General features: G+C 35.4%; 1 protein-coding gene across 38 annotated transcripts in view; it reads left to right on the top strand.

Moving 5' to 3' along the window:
* ZBTB20 (zinc finger and BTB domain containing 20) overlaps window positions 1-20,422 on the top strand; it is an 830,234-nt gene that overhangs the window by 356,890 nt on the left and 452,922 nt on the right. The window lies entirely within an intron of this gene.

Below are 20,422 nucleotides of genomic sequence, written 5' to 3'. Positions count from 1 at the left end.
AAAAACCAGGAGTACCTCACTAATTTTCTTTCTTGGTCGCCAAAGCTGGTACCAGATAGGTCTTCAGTGTTTGTTGAGCATCCTGTGTAAAAATTTAGTAATACTTTTAGTAAAATTTGTAAAAAAAAAAAAAAAAAAAAGTATACTGATTTCATGAATTGGACTACATGCATATCATATGATATGGACAGATGATTCATCCATGTTATTGAAGATAATGCAGCCATTAGGAAAAGAATGAATTATATCTATAGCTGTTAACCTGGAAGAATGACCATAATTTTCAGGGTAATGAGTATTTATGAATAAATATGTTGCATATGTTTATATGAACATGAAGAAAGCTATAGAAAATAATTCATACCATATTCTTCACATTGGTTATTTCACAGAGTTGGGAACAAAAAAAGGAATCAGGAAAGATTATTAATTTTTTCTTTAAATAGCTTTTATTGTTTCACCAGTTACAATGAACATCTATTATTAAAGAAGTTTGCAAATTAATACATAAAATTGTTTAAAAAATTCTTTAATTCTCAGATAAGCAGACTGAGAAAAGTAATCAGCACACAGAAGTTTTAGTTTCATTTGTATTGCAACTTCTGCAGCACAAAAGAAAATGCATACTGTAAGCAGACTGATTCATTTAATCAACAAATATTTCCTGAGCTGTAGTTGGTACTAGTTCTTGTTAATGAAAATGTCTGTGTGTATGAGTGTGTGTGTGTTTGTGTGTGTGTATTCACCGTGCTTTGGTATATAAGATAAATGTTTACTTAGATGATAAATTACATCATGTTTCACTTATAAACCTCAGGACAAGTGTTTAAATGGAACAAAAATATACACAATCAAGAGACTTGATGACATTTCCAGAACTCTATAATCTGCTTAAATATTTACCTGTTTATCTTCTTCTCACCTCATGACTTCCGCAGACCATTTTCATGACTTTTGTTCTAGTATAAGTTTTATAATAGTAGATCCTTATAATCTAGATATTAATTATCCTTGTAACTGATGCCTCTTCTACTCTTAACTCTAAAAGGATACTTAATCTTTTCTAGCTTGAGTGGATCTTTTGCTATTTATAATTCTAAATTTCTCTTCCCTTCATCTCAGTATGCTCCAGGCCCTAACCGGCTTTTAAAATTACCTTCACTTGTTTACTCTTAGCTCCCCCAACTCAGGATCATTTTGTCTCAGAGGTTCCTAATTCTAGCTGCATATTAAAACCTATAAAGTTTTTTAAAAATGTTAATGCATTGGACCCACCCAGATGTTCTGCTTTGGTTGTTAAAAGATGGAGTCTAGTTGCACGCTAACTGCTTATAGGAACCCAACTCCTGTTTCATCTTAAAATTTTCAATTCAGTGAAGTCAAATTTAACATGCTTCTTCACATTGGAAACCATTTTTCTGGATAGTGACTGCTTCTCTAACCGGACAATAATAAAGCTTTAACATTATGCATAATACAGCTCTATGTATCATCGCACAGACATGCATGTGACATGCATACAAACACATATGTTAAGCTAATGACCAAATTTGAACACATAAGTTGATAAATATACAATTGCTCTTTAGATCCTATGCATGAAAATAATTAATTAGACCTTGCGACCAAACTTGAAAAGTCCCCTGATATGGTTTGGCTCTGTCCCTACCCAAATCTCATGTTGAAGTGTAGCTCCCATAATCTTCGTGTGTTGTGTGAGGCACCCAGTGGGAGGTACTTGAATCACAGGGGCGGTTTTTCCTGTGCTGTTCTCATGATAGTGAATAAGTCTCATGAGATCTGATGGTTTTATAAAGGGTAGTTCCCCTACACACACACTCTCTTGCCTGCCTCCGTATAAGACATGTCTTTGCTCCTCCTTCACTTTCTGCCATGATTGTGAGGCCTCACCAGCCATGTGGAACTGTGAGTCCATTAAACCTCTTTTTTAAATAATTACCCAGTCTTGGGTACATATTTATTAGTAGTGTGAGAGCAAACGAATACATCCTGTTTAAACCTAACTATTGTAAATGAAATGTCCTATATTCCTAAAGAGTGTCTGAATATGCTTAAGTCTGACTAGTGAGGGAAAAACTGGTGGCTGACAATAATGTCAAAAGGAATGCACAGTTGATAGCCAAAAGGTGAAAACAATCCAAATGTCCATGAATGGACAAATGGATTAACAAAATGTGGTCCATACATAGAATGGAATATTATTCCTCCTTAAAAAGAAATCAAATTCTGACATATGCTATAGCATGGATAAAACTTTAATGCATTGTGCCGAGTAAGTACCTAGTATAGTCAAATTCCTAGAGACAGAAAGTAGAATAGAGGTTACCAGGGGCTAGGAGGAAGGGGAAATGGGATTATTATGTAATGGTTACACAGTTTGAATATGGAAAAGTTAAAATGTTCTAGAGATGGAGGTGGTTGTTATACTTGCATAACAGTGTGAGTATACATAATGCCACTGAACTGTACACTTAAAAATGGTTAAAATGGTCAATTTTTAACATATATTTTACCACAATAAAAAAATGTACCTTTGAAAACTCTTTAAAATATCAGTGAAAATACATTGCAGTTACAGGGTTTAGAAGAAAAATTGAACTACATAGTCTGTTCACAGAATCATTAGAGTTTTATGAAATATGGTAATTTATTGGCTTAAGTAACAGTCTTTACCTTCCTGTCATACTTACAAAATTCAAATACTAGTTTTATCCTTGATTAACAGGCAGTAATGACTGTAATGAATTATTAGAGACTATGTTTTAAACAAGCAGAGAATTATTTAAATTTGTAGCTATGTTAGACATTCTCATTTTGGTCAACTAATGGCAGGGAGGTAGAACTGCAGGTTTCTTTTTCATCAACAGTGTTATCTCTTACCAAATTATCTTATTAGTAGGAGAAACCATGGCTTTATTTGAGCCTGTATTTTCCAATAATTCAATATGTAATCAGTTACTCCCTTTTTTCCTCTGAAAATGTTGAATATTTTTACTGACATTAATAAACTTCTTGGTATACAGTTCTATGAATTTTAACATATATATAGATTTATGTAACAAGCACCACCACCACTATCAGAATATGAAAGAGTTCCATCACACTGAAGAACTTCTTCCTTTATCCATCCTATCACCACTAACTCATGGCAACCACAGATCTTTTTATCATTATAGTTTTGTCTTTCCAAGAGTTGTCATATAAATGGATATATATGTATACGTGTCATATAAATGGATATATATGTATATATGTGTATATATGTGTATATACGTGTATATATGTGTACACACGTATATATGTATATATGTGTGTGTGTATATATATATGTATATATATATTTATATATATATATATATATATATATATATATATATAACCTTTTAAGACTGGCTTCTTTCACTCAGCTTGATGCATTAAGACTCATTCATGGCTGGGTATGGTTAGCTCATGCCTGGAGTTCCAGCAGTTTGGGAGGCCAAGGGAGGAGGAATGCTTGAGCCCAGGAATTCGAAACCAGCCTGGACAACACAGGGAGACCCTATCTCTAAGGAAAAAAATTTTTTAATTGACTAGGCATGGTGATGTGCACCTGTGGTTCCAGCTACTTGGGAGGCTGAGGCAGGAGGATCACTTCAGCCAGGGAGGTTGAGACTGCAGTGAACCATGATCATGCCACTGCACTTTAGTCTGGGCAATAGAGTGAGACCCTGTCTTTAAAAAAATAAAATAAAATATTCTTTCATATCATTGCATGTTTCACGATTTGTTTCTTTTTTATTGCTAAGTAGTGTTCCTTTGTACGGATATACAGAAGATCATTTACCATTAATTCACTGAAAGACATTTGGGTAATTTCCAGTTTTGCATTCCCACTGGCAATGTATGGGAGTTTCAGTAGCTCCATATCCTTGTCAATATCCTTGTCAATACTTGATATTAGTATTTTTTTATTCTAGTCATTATAAAAGGTGTGTAATGGAAATCCTTTTTTTCTTTTAGCCACATTTTTTTTTCTTCAAACTGTAGAAGATAATGTGATTCTGGAGCCATAATCTTTTCTGATTCTCCTTTTCAGTACTTTCTATTTCTATGTACTATTTTCCACAGGAAAAAGATCTATTATTATTATATTTCTGATACTATTATTTTCCCCCACTCCTCTTGGAAATTCTGTTTTTTCCTATGACAGTATATTAATTCAATTTTTTAGTTTTTCTGAAATTCCTTTTTTTGTGTGATTTCACTTTTATGTGAAATCTTTTTAAAAAGAAGCTGAAAACCATCATTCTCAGCAAACTAACACAAGAACAGAAGACCAAACACCACATGTTCTCACTCATAAGTGGAAGCTGAACAATGAGAACACATGGACACAGGGAGGGGAACATCACACACTGGGGCCTGTCGGGGAGTGGGGGTCTGGGGAAGGGATAGCATTAGGAGAAATACCTGATGTAGATGACAGGTTGATGGGTGCAGCAAACCACCATGGCACGTGTATACCTATGTAACAAACCTGAAAGTTCTGCACATGTATCCCAGAACTTAAAGTATAATAATAATTAAAAAAGAAAAAAAAAGAAATGGTGTTTCTCACTACTATGGCTTGTGATGTATTGAAAACATGGCTGTTCACTACCATGGCACACGTTTGCCTATGTAACAAACCTGCACGTCCTGTACATGTATCCCGGAACTTAAAATTAAATTAAGAAAACAAAAAGTAGATTTCAAAAGTGTAAAGAATAAAATGGTGATTACCAGGAGCTGGGGACAGGGATATCAGGAGAAGTTCGTCAAAGGGTACACACTTTCAATTATAAGATGAATAACTTATGGTGATCAAATATACAGCATAGTGACTATAGTTAATAATACTGACTTGCATCCATTAAATTTACGCAGAGAGTAAGATCTGAAGTATTCTCAGCACACACACATACTCACACACATGCACAATGGTAACTACATGAGGTGATGGATATGTTAATAATCTTGACCGTGGTAATGTGTATTTGATAACCATCACATTGTACATATTAAATGTGTAAAATTATCATCAGTTTTACCTCAATAAAACCAGGAAAAAATACTGAAAACTACTCCAAAACACAAAGTAAAATATAATAATAATAAATAACAATCAATTCCACCACTTAAAAAATAAATTTTAACTGGAAGTGAAAAAACTTCCCTCTGTCCCTAAAATCTTCTTCTGTCACCCCCTAAGATAACCACTGATAACATTCAACACCTGATGTGCTAATCTGAAATAATTTTATTTCAGCTACCGTGTTCTTAATATAATTTGTCTCCACATTAGAAGTACAAAGAGAATATAATTTAATAGTTTGAAGATTATCCTTTCCTGTTGTATTATGTGTTTTTCATCTAACTGGCTGAGATACAGCAAGTTTTCTCTCCAATTATATAATTACCTAAATAGCATGACATCTCTGATTTTGCCTCTTGGCCCACAAAGCCTAAAATATTTAAGATTTTATCCTTTTTGGAAAAAGTTTGTCAACTCCTATTTCAGCTGAAGGATCTAAAGCCCAGAAAAGTTAGATGATGTTCCCAAGGTATTGGTTAGATCCATTTTGTGTGTGTGTGTTTCTTTTGGGGTCAGACTATTCTGATATTGTATGGATTCTGGAGTATGTCTGGTTTGAATCCTACATCCACCCGTTACTACCCTGGTGATCTAGAGCAAATGACTTCCCTTTGCCTCAGTTTCCTTGTTTATAATATAGTATTGTTGTTAGCATTAAATGAGATAATATATGTGAAATAATTACAGTGTGCTTTGCACATGGTTAGTACTCCAGTTAACTGTTAGCTATTGTTATAATTAGTGTCAATGTGTTGAATTCATAGGCTATCCTAAAGAGAAGGGATAAATGTTCACATCTGATCCAGTCTCATTTTCTTAAAATAGCAGCGATGTTATATCATCTGTAATCTGAGGAAAAACTGGCATTTATTCACATTCTCATTTTTGTAGTATGGTTTATTCATCCTTCTTTTCAATAACTTTACAAGTTAATAGAAATTATGAACTTCTAAAATACATGCATAATTTATAATATTGATTAACTTAAACACAGAGCACTCAAATGATAACCACATAGCACACCTTCCCTGAGTCCAGCAGATGATAGTGAAAACTCTTTGTTCTCTCATGCTGTGTATCTTGAGGACATTTTCACTATATTTAAGACTACTCGAACTGATTACAGTTCTTTTATGATTGGGCAGTGGATCAGTGGCTGGGTTTTTAAAAATCATATTTAATTGTATTTTGTGCAATGGTGAAGTGTTATATTTCTGTTCACTCTTTTCTGTTATTCACACAAAACATTACTTGCCCAGTTTATTGTTTCTGTTCATCTACTGCTTAGACTACAAAGCCATGATGTTGAGCTAGATGAAATCCAGTTAGATAAATGCAGTATATATTGGATCAGTTAGTATTTTACTCTGTTAGTCCTCTTGCCTGTGGCAACTCTAGTTAACTATAGAAGGAAAAAAAAAAGTTCTGTTCCTCCAAAAGAATTAAAATGAAGGAGGACAGCATATTTTCTGCTTTAAAAAATCTAGAATTGTGGTTTCTAAAGAAAACCCACTATGTACTTGATAATTTCTAAAGAAAAATTTGTTATGGACTATAGGTTATACCTTGCATTTAAGAACCACAACGAAAAGACCAACTTTAACTTTTCCTCATTAAAATGATAAGAATTGGTATTGCCTATAATTGTTTCCACTGTGACTCCTATGTGGTTTTTGTTCAATATACTAGTCCAAACAAGATTTTACTCTTCTCAGCCCTGTAGATCTAATCTCACAAAACTAAGCATATTTTTTTCAGTTTCATACATCATCACCATCATCTTCCTGAGGATGTACCTTTTTTTTTTTTTTTTTTTTTTTTTTGAGACAGAGTCTTGCTCTGTCACCAGGCTGGAGTGCAGTGGTGTGATCTCAGCTCACTGCAACCTCCGCTTCCCAGATTCAAGCAATTCTTCTGCCTCAGCCTCCTGAGTAGCTGGGATTACAGGCACGTGTCACCAGCCCAGCTCATTTTTCTATTTTTAGTAGATACGGGGTTTCACCATGTTGGTCAAGCTGGTCTCGATCTCGTGACCTCGTGATCCACCCGCCTCAGCCTCCCAAAGTGCTGGGATTACAGGCATGAGCCACCGTGCCTGGCCAAAAGATGTATCTTAACAGAAGAGAAACACTGGAGTAGGAAAAATGCTGCCATGTTTAGTCTTAAGGAATTTAAGAAAATAAATTGATTTGTGCTTCATGAATCCATAATTAAATAGGTAGTTCAAGAGGCAAGATTTTGAATAGCAAACAGTATAAGTAAGACCCAGATGTGGCAGTCTACTCTGTAGGTAAACAAGACCAAATCAGAAGAAATTCAAGGTCAATAAAAACCACCAGCACTTTATCCAAATATAGTTCTGCCATATTTATGTAATGAGTTTAAGTATAAATTGCTTATAATTACATATTTCCATAACATGTAGTACTTTAACTAACATAATATGTATTGCATTATAATTATTAATTTAATTGTCTGAACCTACTTCTTATGCAGAGACTTTATTCTGTCTTGACCACCATGGTTTCCAATGTACTCAGCACAGTTCGGAATTTGATATTCAGTAGATTATCACATTAGGTTGAAAGAGTGAATGGATGAATGAATATTCATGAATAAATGCATTTTTTAAAGGACATTATTATTATTTTATTTACTGGACTGATTGCCATACAGGGATATATGCATCAAATAATAGCCAATTTTTCAAGTATATTGGGAATTAGTAATACCTTTGATGTTTATGTCACCTATTCACAGAACTTTCAACTTATCTCTGCATATCAGCCAATTTCTATATTAAGGATATGAGCTCTATTTTCACAGATTTAGATTTAGTATTTGCATCAAGATCCTGCTCAAATATTACCTTCTCTACTAAAATTACCTTAGTTCCACCATCTATAATTAATTGCTTATTCTCTCATCTCCCACAACACATTATCTAGGACTCTATTTATTGAATTTATTTTCAGGCTTTTTCCATGGCTTATTAGGCAGATTATATTTGCACCCAACATTAACATTGTACTTAGTTACTCAAATATTCATGCATTTTTTAAAAAGAAAGTTATTATGGTTAAGGGGAAAAAAAACTTACACGTGTATAAAGTTCAAAAATATTTCATGCTCACTTAGAGCATTTATCCCCAGCACAGAGATCAGAGACCCATTGTCAGTACCATAATAGCTAGTTACTTCTACTTCAACACGCCCCTCCATTGGATAGAACCTGTGAGTCTTAGCTCTCGCTTTAAAATCAATAGCCTCCCCCATTGTAGTAGCTGTTATTAATTAACTAAGTCATTCAATCCAGAAATATGCCACTGAGCAACTACTGAGCAAAAGTGAATGGGACAGTTTTTGTCTTCAAGTAGAAGACCATATAATAACAAAAAAAAAGTATATGTAAACAAATCATTACAAAGCAGCAGGTTAAAGGCTTTGAGACATGTATAAGATACTGTGGGAGCATATAGGTGGAGCATTTGCTTGCTGAAGAGTCAGCACCTCCACTTTCCTCAGTGAGTGCTTTCATGTTCTCCATGTCAGAGGATGTATGCATCCTGCTAAGCCTCTTCTGCTCCCCCATTTTCTCCTTTGCCTTGTGTATTAGTCTGTTCTCACAATAAAGACATGCAAGACTGGGTAATTTATAAAGAAAAAAAGGTTTAATGGACTCACAGTTTCACGTGGCTGGGTAGACCTCACAATCATGGCAGAAGGTGAAAGTCACATCTTACATGGCAGCAGGGAAGAGAGAAGGAAAGAGCCAAGCGAAAGGGGAAACCCCTTATAAAATCACCAGATCTCATGAGACTTATTCACTACCACGAGAACAGTATGGGGGAAACCGCCCCCATGATTCAGTTATCTCCCACTGGGTTCCTCCCACAATACGTGGGAATTATGGGAGCTACAATTCAAGATGAGATCTGGATGGGGACACAGCTAAGTCATGTCATCTTGTGAGAGTCACTTCTCAGTTACTTTAAGCCACAAATGGGTGTAGCATTTTAGATTACTCCCCTTAAAAGGATGAGAATATCTGTCTCAAACATGTCTAAAGAAACCACACTAAGGCTTTTCCTCATACTATTTCATTAATCCTACTGAAATAAAATATTGGTATGAATTAAGTTAGGCAGCCATTTGAAAGACAAAATGCCTTAACAAGTCCCATTAATGAGAAACACCTTATCTCCCCTCTGCAAAATGTTTAACAGGCTTGTACATATTAGAAGTAACAGCTAACATTTATTAATTACTATGTGCCAGTCCCTGTTCTAAAAGATTTATATGTAAATTTATGGCATTCCATCCTCACAACAACTCTTGTAAATAGTCACTGTTGTTATCCTAATTTTACTGGTGAGGAAACTGAGGCACAGAGAGAAAAAATTTGCCCAAGGTCAAGGATGGGGCAGAATCAAGATTCAGTCCCAGGGAGTCTGATTCCACAGCCTACATTTAAAAAATTAGTTTTTAACTTTTGTGAATACATATTAGGTATATATATTTATTCCTTAGTATCAAGTCTTCAAATTAAAATTTGCCTTTATATGACTCTTAAAAATGTTTGTTTTTTCTTTATAGAATAATATTTATTTTAAGATAGAGTTTTACAATGGTTGTTATGTTTCCTTCAACTTGCATATTCTGGGGAAGTGAGAGGTAATATACAGTGTAAATGAATGAACAGTTAGCATGTTGGTAATACAGAATATGTTTGTTTATTTATGGTAAGTCATATGATTCCCTAGAGGTAAACCTGTCTAAATTGTTTACGTGTTTATAATCTAAGTGATTTTTTAAAAAATGGATACTACGGGCCAGGCGTGGTGGCTCACGCTTGTAATCCCAGCACTTTGGGAGGCCAAGGTGGGCTGATGATGAGATCAAGAGATCGAGACCATCCTGGCCAACATGGTGAAACCCCATCTATACTAAAAATACAAAAATTAGCTGGGCATGGTGGTGCGTGTCTGTTGTTCCAGCTACTCAGAAGGCTGAGGCAGGAGAATCGCTTGAACCCGGGAAGTGGAGGTTGCAGTGAGCCAAGATCGCACCACTGCACTCCAGCCTGGCAACAGAGCGAGACTCCGTCTCAAAAAAAAAAAAGAGAAGGATGTTACCAACTTTGTACTATTTAAGCTAGTCTCTAGCAATGACATGGATATATATTAGAGAATGCATCTCTGCTTAGTGCTCTGCACCAATGAAAAAGCCTTTCTGTTTTTCCTCCCTCTTCACTTCCAACTTTCTACTGTTAATTCTTTTTCTCCTTTTCTCTTCATATAACAACCATTTTTGTCTCAGTGAAAAACTTAAAGTAGGCTTTATTAAAACACTCACATATTGTTTCTTCATCTGTAAAATGAAGGATTGGATTACATGATCTTAAAAATCCCTATGGGAAGACTCCATGATCTACATGTTTGATGGAGATACCATTTTATTAAGAAAAAAATTATGCAATAATCTATTACCAAGACACATATCATGACAATCATTGATACAGAACATTTTTATTCAGGATTTAAAGTCTGGTTTTATTCATTACAGATTTTTAAAAATTCACTAAACTACTTCAAAGAAAAAAATAACTTCATAATTTTTGTGTATGTAATTTGCCTGTGTAGAGGGGAATTGTATAAATCTACCCACTTTGAAGACCTAAGTGTGTAATCAAGGGATGTTTATTGGAAAATTTATATTAAGTAACTGATAACCTGGGATTTTGATTAATTTGTGTCTTAGAAACATTATGACTAAGAAACTAGAGACAAGTCCTTGTTCATTTGTAAGATTCCTAAGTATATCTTATATCTTTCCAAATGTTCTTGACTCTTGATTTTAAAGTCCCATTTATCTCAACCATTTCTCCATCACAGCAAACTTTATCATACTAAAGGCATCCTCTTATATTTGTTATAGCACAGTACAGATTATTAGCTTTCAGGATCATAATCTGTGCTAAAAGGGTTAAGGTAGTTTTGTAGTAGGATTTTTAAAAACTATTTTATATTTTATCTCTATAGCACTCAATAATTTATCACAAATGTCACAAACCCAAATGAACCAATCTGCACTGATCCTGGCCACCCATTCTTTGGTGCCGTGAGTTCTATGTCAACTAGTTACTACTTAACTTCTTACCAGGGGTGATAGAACTAAGAGAAGACAGTAACAGGAAAAGAATGTTCTCAACCCTCTAGGAACTCAGAAATAGGTGAGATAGTGATAAATGGGAATGTTAACAATTGCCTATTGGGTTGTTGGAAGGGTTCATAAACAAATAAAGAGTACCTGTAATTACATGGCACTATGAAAATCTGCATAGTTTTTTTATAGAAAGGATATGCATCCTGTCCTTCTAAAGATAAGTTAGGTGTACATAGTGTTAAAGCAAATAGAACAAGGAGACAAGGAGAGTATGAAGTTGGAATTCATATCGACTGCTCAGCACCCCAGATAGTGGAACTCAGTGGCCTCTGAAGTCCTGAGATTTGAACTGCCTTGAGTCCCCCTGGTATTACTAGGAAATTGAAAAGACAACACATTGAGATTCCCATTTTTCATGTTTATTGAAATGAAGGTGTATAGGGATAACTATTAGAATTTCTTTAGCCTCCTGGTACTTTGAATGACTTATGATATCTTTCTTTTGGTACAGTAGTTATGTTAATCATCAGTTACTTTTTAAAATTTTATTTAAAAATAGACTGTTCTTCCTGTTTTTGAAACTACTGCCAAATGAATACTCTGTGTTAATATGAAAGTAGCAAAAAATAAATGACTCTGTCCATCTTTTACATGTTCTGTCATTGGACTATTTTCTCCAAAAGAAGGATTCTATCTCTAGTAGCTTTTCAAAGGTACTAGAGAATGCAGCCAGCATTTCTACTTGATTTTCTCAGTTCTTCTCATTTGCTAATTGATCTAGAATCTCTTTAAGCTTTCCATAATCTTATTTCTTCATCTGTATCTGTAGTCTACATCTATTAGCTTCATGGTGATTACGAAGATTAATGGTTTGGTTGTTGAAAAGCCATATAGCTAAGAAGAATCATAGAGTTCAGGTGTATTTTTAGTTCTTCATTAATAATGCTGCTACCAAGTGTTTTTAATGATGAACTAGAGAAAGGGATAAACTGGGTGGTTTGGTCACAATAATTTTGCTATTGGACTTTTCCAGTTTTAAGTTATTGCGTTTTTTGTTGTTGTTGCTGTTTTGTTTTGAGATGGAGTTTTGCTCTTGTTGCCGAGGCTGGAGTGCAACGGTGTGATCTTTTTTTTTTTTTAATGTGTATTATTATTATTATTATTATTAATATACTTTAAGTTTTAGGGTACATGTGCACAACGTGCAGGTTTGTTACATATGTACACATGTGCCATGTTGGTGTGCTGCACCCATTAACTCGTCATTTAGCATTAGGTATATCTCCTAATGCTATCCCTCCCCCCTCCCCCCACCCCACAACAGTTCCCAGTGTGTGATGTTCCCCTTCCTGTGTCCATGTGTTCTCATTGTTCAATTCCCACCTATGAGTGAGAACATGCAGTGTTTGGTTTTTTGTCTTTGCGATAGTTTGCTGAGAATGATGGTTTCCAGCTTCATCCATGTCCCTACAAAGGACATGAACTCATCATTTTTTATGGCTGCATAGTATTCCATGGTGTATATGTGCCACATTTTCTTAATCCAGTCTATCATTGTTGGACATTTGGGTTGGTTCCAAGTCTTTGCTATTGTGAATAGTGCCGCAATAAACATATATGTGCATGTGTCTTTATAGCAGCATGATTTATAATCCTTTGAGTATATACCCAGTAATGGGATGGTTGAGTCAAATGGTATTTCTAGTTCTAGACCCCTGCAGAATCGCCACACTGACTTCCACAATGGTTGAACTAGTTTACAGTCCCACCAACAGTGTAAAAGTGTTCCTATTTCTCCACATCCTCTCCAGCATCTGTTGTTTCCTGACTTTTTAATGATTGCCATTCTAACTGGTGTGAGATGGTATCTCACTGTGGTTTTGATTTGCATTTCTCTGATGGCCCGTGATGATGAGCATTTTTTCGTGTGTTTTTTGGCTGCATGCAATGGTGTGATCTTGGCTCACTGCAACCTCTGCCTCTTGGGTTCAAGAGATTCTCCTGCCTCAGCCTCCCGAGTAGCTGGGATTACAGGCATGCACCACCATGCCTGGCTAATTTTGTATTTTTAGTAGAGACAGCATTTCTCCCTGTTAGTCAGGCTGGTCTTGAAGTCCTGACCTCCCTCGGCCTCCCAAAGTGCTGGGATTACAGGCGTGAGCCACCATGCCCAGCCAAGTTATTGTTTTAATATATCTATTTAAGAATTCTTGGGTTTAGGTTCCATATTATCTTTGGGTTAAACCTTAAAAATAGATTTTTCTTTGAATAGCTAAGGGAAAGTTACCTCAAGTGCAGATAGACTATCTTTATTTTTATAATACAGTATATATGTGCCAAATATAGTTTATATTTGCCAAATCAAATGATACTGATAATTGATTTAGGGGGAAAATGGCTGGTAATACATTATGTGTAAGCATTAACTTAAATGGAAAATACTATAGATTTGTCCTACTTCATAAAAAATGCAAACCAGCATTAGAAAATTAGAACATTTACATTCATAATCTGTATAATCTTCTGTTGAATGCCCTTGTGCACACTCTTTGCCCTGTTTTAGTTCCCTACTTGCTGTAGATTATAAGTGCCCTTAATATCTCCAGTATCTCCACAGAGAATTTTGTCTTCAAGCCTTGGCATCCTGTTTTCCAGTGTGCCTTCAACCTAAGACTTCAGTGATTTCACAAATGCTCTGAACAATGGAGTTTTGAAATGGTTACCATTTGTATTAGTTTCCTGTGGCTGCTATAACAAACTACCACAAGCCTGGTGACTTAAACCATCAGAAATCTATTCTCTCACAGTTCTGGAAGCCAAAAGTCCAAAATCGGTATCACTGGGCGAGAAGCAAGATGTCAGCAGGGCTGCATTCCTTCTGGATGCTCTAGGGGAGAATCCTTTTCTTTGCCTTCCTCAGCTTCTGCTGACCACTACCGTTTTTTGGCTTGTGGCCACATCACTGCAATCTCAGCTTCTCTGGTCACATTAAGTTGGCCTCTTCTGTCCATGTGGAATCTTCCTGTTACAAGGATACATAGAATTGTAGTTAGGGCCCATCTAGATAATCCAGGATAAGCTCCGTATGTCAAAATTCTTAATTTAATTATACCTGCAAAGTCTTTTTTTTTCATTTATATTAATATTCAGACTCCAAGAGTTAGAACGTGGACACATTTTGAGATGTCATTATTCAGCCCACCACACCATGTTTACCTTTGTACCTGCTCTGCATTCTTCCCTTGTTCTCCCTTCTCCTTTCCACTAGCACTGTCAGCCAGGCCAAGAAAAAACAAGAGTTGTCCAAAGGCTTAACTTTCCTGTCCGCACTTTGTATTTTAGGTAAAAAAAAAAAAAAAGAAAAGAAAAAAAATTGGAGGAGTAGCAACATGGCAGATCCAGGCATCAAGATTTTACAGGGTTGAAGAAAACTAGGTCCATGATCAATGGTCTGCAGATTTGTAGATTTTACATAATTTCTTTGGCCTGGTTCACATAATTTCCATCCTAATCCTAAAGACACTGTACCTGAACAGACCCAGTTCTGCCTTTCCTCAGTGTTAACCTTCCTCCATCATTGTGCCTAAGGCAAGAAGAATCCAACAGCTCAATCAAATGTCAACTCCCTGTCACACTCCATTCAGGAAAACTGTACCATAGCAGTGGGTCTTGAGTATTTATTCTTATGCTACATAATGAAGAGGGACATTGCAGAAAGGTGGCTGTCGGGAAAACATCTGGAAGAAATAAATTTCCTAGGATCAAAGGGCTCCGTGTGCAGCCCAGAGGGTCCTCAGGGTGCTCCTCAGAGCAAACAAACAGTTTTCTTGATGAGTCACTGCAATTTTTTTTTTTTTGCCAAAAGCCCACATGTATTGCAAGATCTCAAGGAAAAGAGGTGGAGTAAGGAGAAAGAAAAAAAAATTAAATAAGGCAACAGAAGTCATTTTTAAGAATTTTAACCACATGAATAAAAGAAATATCAACATGATTACAATCTTTTAATATATCCACCATCCTCAACATTCTGTCATGTATATTGCCCCAGAGTAAAGTTAAGTATAAGATAAAATATGTTTAAAAACACAAAAAACAAGTGGGGCAAAGGAAGGATCTTGGGGAAGAGTACAACACTCTGATACAACATATTTTTTTTTGTTCTAACATATGAAAATTGGCAAAGGATGGTGAAGCCCAGGACTGTGTCCCGAACCCTAGCCAGTGGCATTTTACTGAGGAAAAAAAAAAAGTTACTTATGAATCAGTACAGCCATGCTTTGTTCTGCATGAGTGTTTTAATAGAGCGAGTGTAATATAAGGATCAGGTGGGCTCGTGGGAATGGAACAAAAGGTTTTGTAAAATTAAAGCAAAATAATTATAGCTCTAGGTGCAAAGCAAGCATACTCCAGCAGTTGATAGCAAGGACCTGCTCAGAATAGAGAAGGAAGGGAGCATGCTGGAAGTTTTTTCTTTTCTTTTCTTTTTTTTTATTCACTAACAAAGGCTTTTAATAGGTAACAGTTGTAAAGCATCTTTGAGAGTAATTAATGCACCCACACAAAAATTTATTAAAATGAAAATTTAAGGAATTGTCTAAAATGAATTAATTAACAAAAAAAGAACATCATGCCTTTCTTATTTTTTAAAGAAGGAGAGAAGGTTAAGCAAAGCAGATTTTTGTGAGATTGCATTTTTAAATGTTCCTGGTTTATTTAGTATCTGAATAGCCCTTAAAAAGAGAGTTGGCGAGATTTGTTATCCACCCCCTTTAGAAATACTAAATGGGGACAGACATAAAATGGGGATTAATTTGCTATAAATGAGCCTCAAAGCCCCTTGAAATTATGGTATCTCCTTACAAAATGACTGAAGTTTTTAATAAGTTTACAGGGACCTCTAGGAAGCAGAATGTGGTATTCAAAAGAAAGGAATGTGTGTACATTTTCTCACGTGGCCATTTCTATCCTGCATTGCCCTTACCCAGGTCATTGGAGCTATCCTTCCATGTGTGGCCTCCATGGAAGACAAAAGGGAAGATTCAAAGTGTGGTATTAGTAATTTTTAGCTCAGTATATTTTCTATCTCAACAGAAAAATAAAATTAACTTCATTTATCCTGTTTCTATAAGAATTTTAAATCATTATATTGGTTTGTTCCCCTTATTTTCTTTCATATTATTTCATACTGTGATACAATTATAAAGTAGAATATGTGCAGCGTGCTGAGAATTTACCTTTTACTGTGAAAATTATTTCTAGTTGATTGCAAAAGTATTTGTTTTCAGCATGTTGTTGGTAGTTATACCTCAAAAAGTTTTAGGTTCTGAAGTTGAGTAAATTTTCAAAGGTTAACTTTTCTAAATCTTCAGTGCCGAAAATCATTGGAAATAACTGCCTTTCTTCCAATATTCCTTTGTTCAGTTAAGACCAGAAGCTAGCTGTGTAAAAAATATGAGTAAGAAAGAAAATTCATTTTGGAAGATAAATTTTAAAAACTAGCTTTGGTGATGACATATAAAAATAAATAATCATAGTTTTTGAAGATAATTTCCTTTAAAGGTATGATTATAAGACAACTTGTATAGTAGGCAAAACATACCCCAGTAGGCATATGATCTGTGAATTTTGGGTACATTTGCCTGGACTTTCTTTCTCTTTTTTTCATTGTTTCTTAAATGTTCATTATCTTCATGCCTTTATAATCTTTCAAGCTCTTTTCAGATTTTTCCTGTTGAAGAGAGTGGATTTAGTTGGTTTGAGTAATGTTGCACTGTTAGTATAGTATTCTTGCCTGTGAGGAAGAGCACATTTGTGAAGTTCCTTGGTGAGGACAATTTGCACTTGAGTAGATATACACTCCCTGTGTTCTTTTTCCTTTAGTCTCGAGGTATTTTACTTTCTCTGAGGATATGACTAAAAGAAGGAATATCGGGGAAAATGTATTTATAGTGTTAAGAACTTTCTTTTTTCATAGTAGTGGTTCCTGTCCCAATTCTTTACTCTATGATTTTAAACTAATGTGTCTGTTGGCCTTTGGACTGGGATAGTATGTTGGATAATATATTTGTTTTCTATTGCTGTTGTACCAACCACAAACTTAGCAGCTTATGACAATACAAATTTATTATTTGACAGTTCTGCAGATCAGAAGTTTAGATTGGCTCTACCAGTTTCTCTGCTGTAGGCTTTACAAGGCCAAAATCAAGGTGTCGGCTGGATTCTTAACTGGAGGAAACTCTGAAAAAAAATCCACTTTCATGCTTATTCAGTTCCTCATGGTTGTGGGACTAAGATCTCCATTTCCTTGCTATCAGCTGGGAACCGTCTTTAGATCCTTGCATGTGTGCTGTCCCTATATGTCAGAGCCAGCAGCAGCACCTTGAATCATTATTACACTTGGCATCTTTCAAATTTCCCCTTCTACCACACCTCTTTTCCAAATTCCAGCCAAAAAAAGTTCTCTGCTTTTAAGATGATTAGACTGGGCCAGCTTGGATAATCTAGGATACTCTCCCTGTTTTAGTGTTAACAACCTTCATTACATTTACAGAGTCCCTTTTCCATGTAACATAACATTTTGCCATGTACCACAGGTTCTGGGCTTTAGGCAGTGGGCATTTTGGGGTGCAATTATTTTGCCTCCCACAGATGAATTCTAAAAGAATGAGTCACCTATCTCCATCATACATTTCTAGAGTACTCTGAGTATTCTAGTGCTTTTGATCTAGAAGATTCAGTATGAATTCTCACCTTCTAAATGCTACTAGTAGATTTTTTAAATATATATGTTATGAAACTTGGTAAAGAGTATTTATTTTCTGTTTGATAAACAGAATAACTAGGGGCGAGGGAAAACCAAGTTGACCATTAGGGCCTGAGGTAGACCAGAAATTTTTTGGTTTATGGCAGTGGTTTTATTTATCCTAATCCTTTTAATCACTACAAAGCATACTAGAACCATAGAGAGAGCCCAGCTGGGAAAAGGAAGTAAGCCCAGATCAAGTGAATCAGAAATGAGATTACTAATTTATTTTTTATTTTTTATTTTATTTTTCTTTTTTGAGACGGAGTCTCACTCTGTCACCCAGGCTGGGGTGCAGTGGCCTAATCTCGGCTCACTGCACCTCCATCTCCCAGGTTCAAGCGATTCTCAGGTAGCTGGGACTACAGGTGTGTGCCACCATGCCCGGTTACTTTTTTGTATTTTTAGTAGAGACGGGGTTTCACCATGTTGGCCAGGCTGGTCACGAACTCCTGACCTCAGGCAATCTGCCTGCCTCAGCCTCCGAAAGTGGGGATTACTAAAATTTTAATACAGGTGATTCACATGGAAGGCTGAGATAAATGCAGGAAACAGAAAAATCTCAAGTCTTTCACTGGTATCTAAGAGAGTGTGACCTATTGAGAGCAGGATGCAAGACATTATTAGGTTGGTCAGATAGATGGCAACATTTCAATTCATAGGTTGGTAATATGGGCTAAGGATGCAATAGTTAGGAATCCAAGTTAAATAAAGACTTCAGTTTAAGCTGAAAATGAAGAGGAAAGTTCTAACACTTTCTAACACCAGAAATACATCTTTAGATAAGGTCAAAGGAAGGGCCAAAAGGTCAAAAGGAAACGTGGACAAAGAGGGGATAAGGAAGAGGAACTGGAGGTAAATTTCATCCACACTTTGGAATTCTGTTCAAGGTTGGTTCTGGTATTTGGGATGGAAGGGTTGCTTTGAATATTAAGAGAGAAATATAGTACAGGTAAATCCACTAGATTATAATTTCTATTATATCATTTCCTTAAGGAAGAAATGAGCTCACCCCTGCAATCTGCCATCTTGTGTATTTTCATATTAGACTATATATTTCAGAGATAAAAACAGGAAGTAAAATTTTTAAGTAAGAAGGATAATTTCCCAAGTAAAAACAGGAAAGATAAGGACAATAAGATTGTAAATCTTTAACTATTTTTTTTACTCTAATTACAACAGAAACCTGAATATATGCTTATAAATTTGTAAGTCAGTTTTTAGTTATTTAATAAATCTAATTAAGTAATCACAAATCAACTAACAAGATAGTTGAAGTCAGATATATGTATGTTTATATTTTTTTCTCAAAGTATGTTCTACTATGTTATTCATGAAGCATTTTGGGTTTTTTGAGTATTTAAATCAACTAATTTTTTATTTAGGTTTGTTTTGTCATTTATTTGCACTTTAACAAAAAACAAATCTTCTATTTCCCAGTAAAGTGAACATTTAAGTAATACAAATGAAAAAAATAGAGTTCTGAGAAATATGCAATTGCATAACAGAAGTCATATATGGGCTGACTCATAATTGCAAAGTAAAATCTCTGCAAAAGTCCTTAACAAGTGCATGTCTTTCGTATTTAAAATACAGGCTGAGCATCCCTAATCCGAAAATCTGAAATCTGAAATGCTCCAAAATCTGAAATGTTTTGAACATGGACATGATGAGCAAAGGAAATGCTCATTGTAGTATTTCAGATTTCAGACTCTTGGATTAGGGGTACTCAACTGGTAAGTATATAATGCAAATATTCCAAAATCCGTAAAAAGCCTAAACTCCTAAATACTTCTGCTCCCAGATATTGTAGATAAAGGATATTCAAGCTATAATTAAAATGTTATGCATAATTTCCAAAATTCATCACTGTATGATACAATACACTTTACTGCTTACCTTTTATGAAAATGAAGGTAACATACAGATAAGAAGGAATTACAGATTTCTAAAAGATGGCGCTTTTTTCTACTCAGTTGACAACCAAAAGTTGCCCAGGCAAGAACATAACAATTGGCATTTACTAAGTGCTTATCATATATTACTACATGAAGTGGGTTCTTTTTTTTTTCCATAAGTTATTGGGGTACAGGTGGTATTTGGTTACATGAATAAGTTCCTTTTTTTTTTTAAGATGGAGTTTTGCTCTTGTTGCCCAGGCTGGAGTGCAATGGCATAATCTCAGCTCACTGAGCTCACTGCAACTACTGCCTCCTGGGTTCAAGTGATTCTCCTGCCTCAGCCTCCTGAGTAGGTGGGATTACAGGCACCCACCACCAAACCCAGCTAATTTTTTGTATTTTTACTACAGACAGGGT

The sequence above is a fragment of the Pan paniscus genome, chromosome 2 (genome assembly GCF_029289425.2).
Source record: "Pan paniscus chromosome 2, NHGRI_mPanPan1-v2.0_pri, whole genome shotgun sequence".
Taxonomy (NCBI): Eukaryota; Metazoa; Chordata; class Mammalia; order Primates; family Hominidae; genus Pan; species Pan paniscus.
Note: the sequence above shows the minus strand (reverse complement) of the source record. Positions and strands in the feature narration are given on the sequence as shown.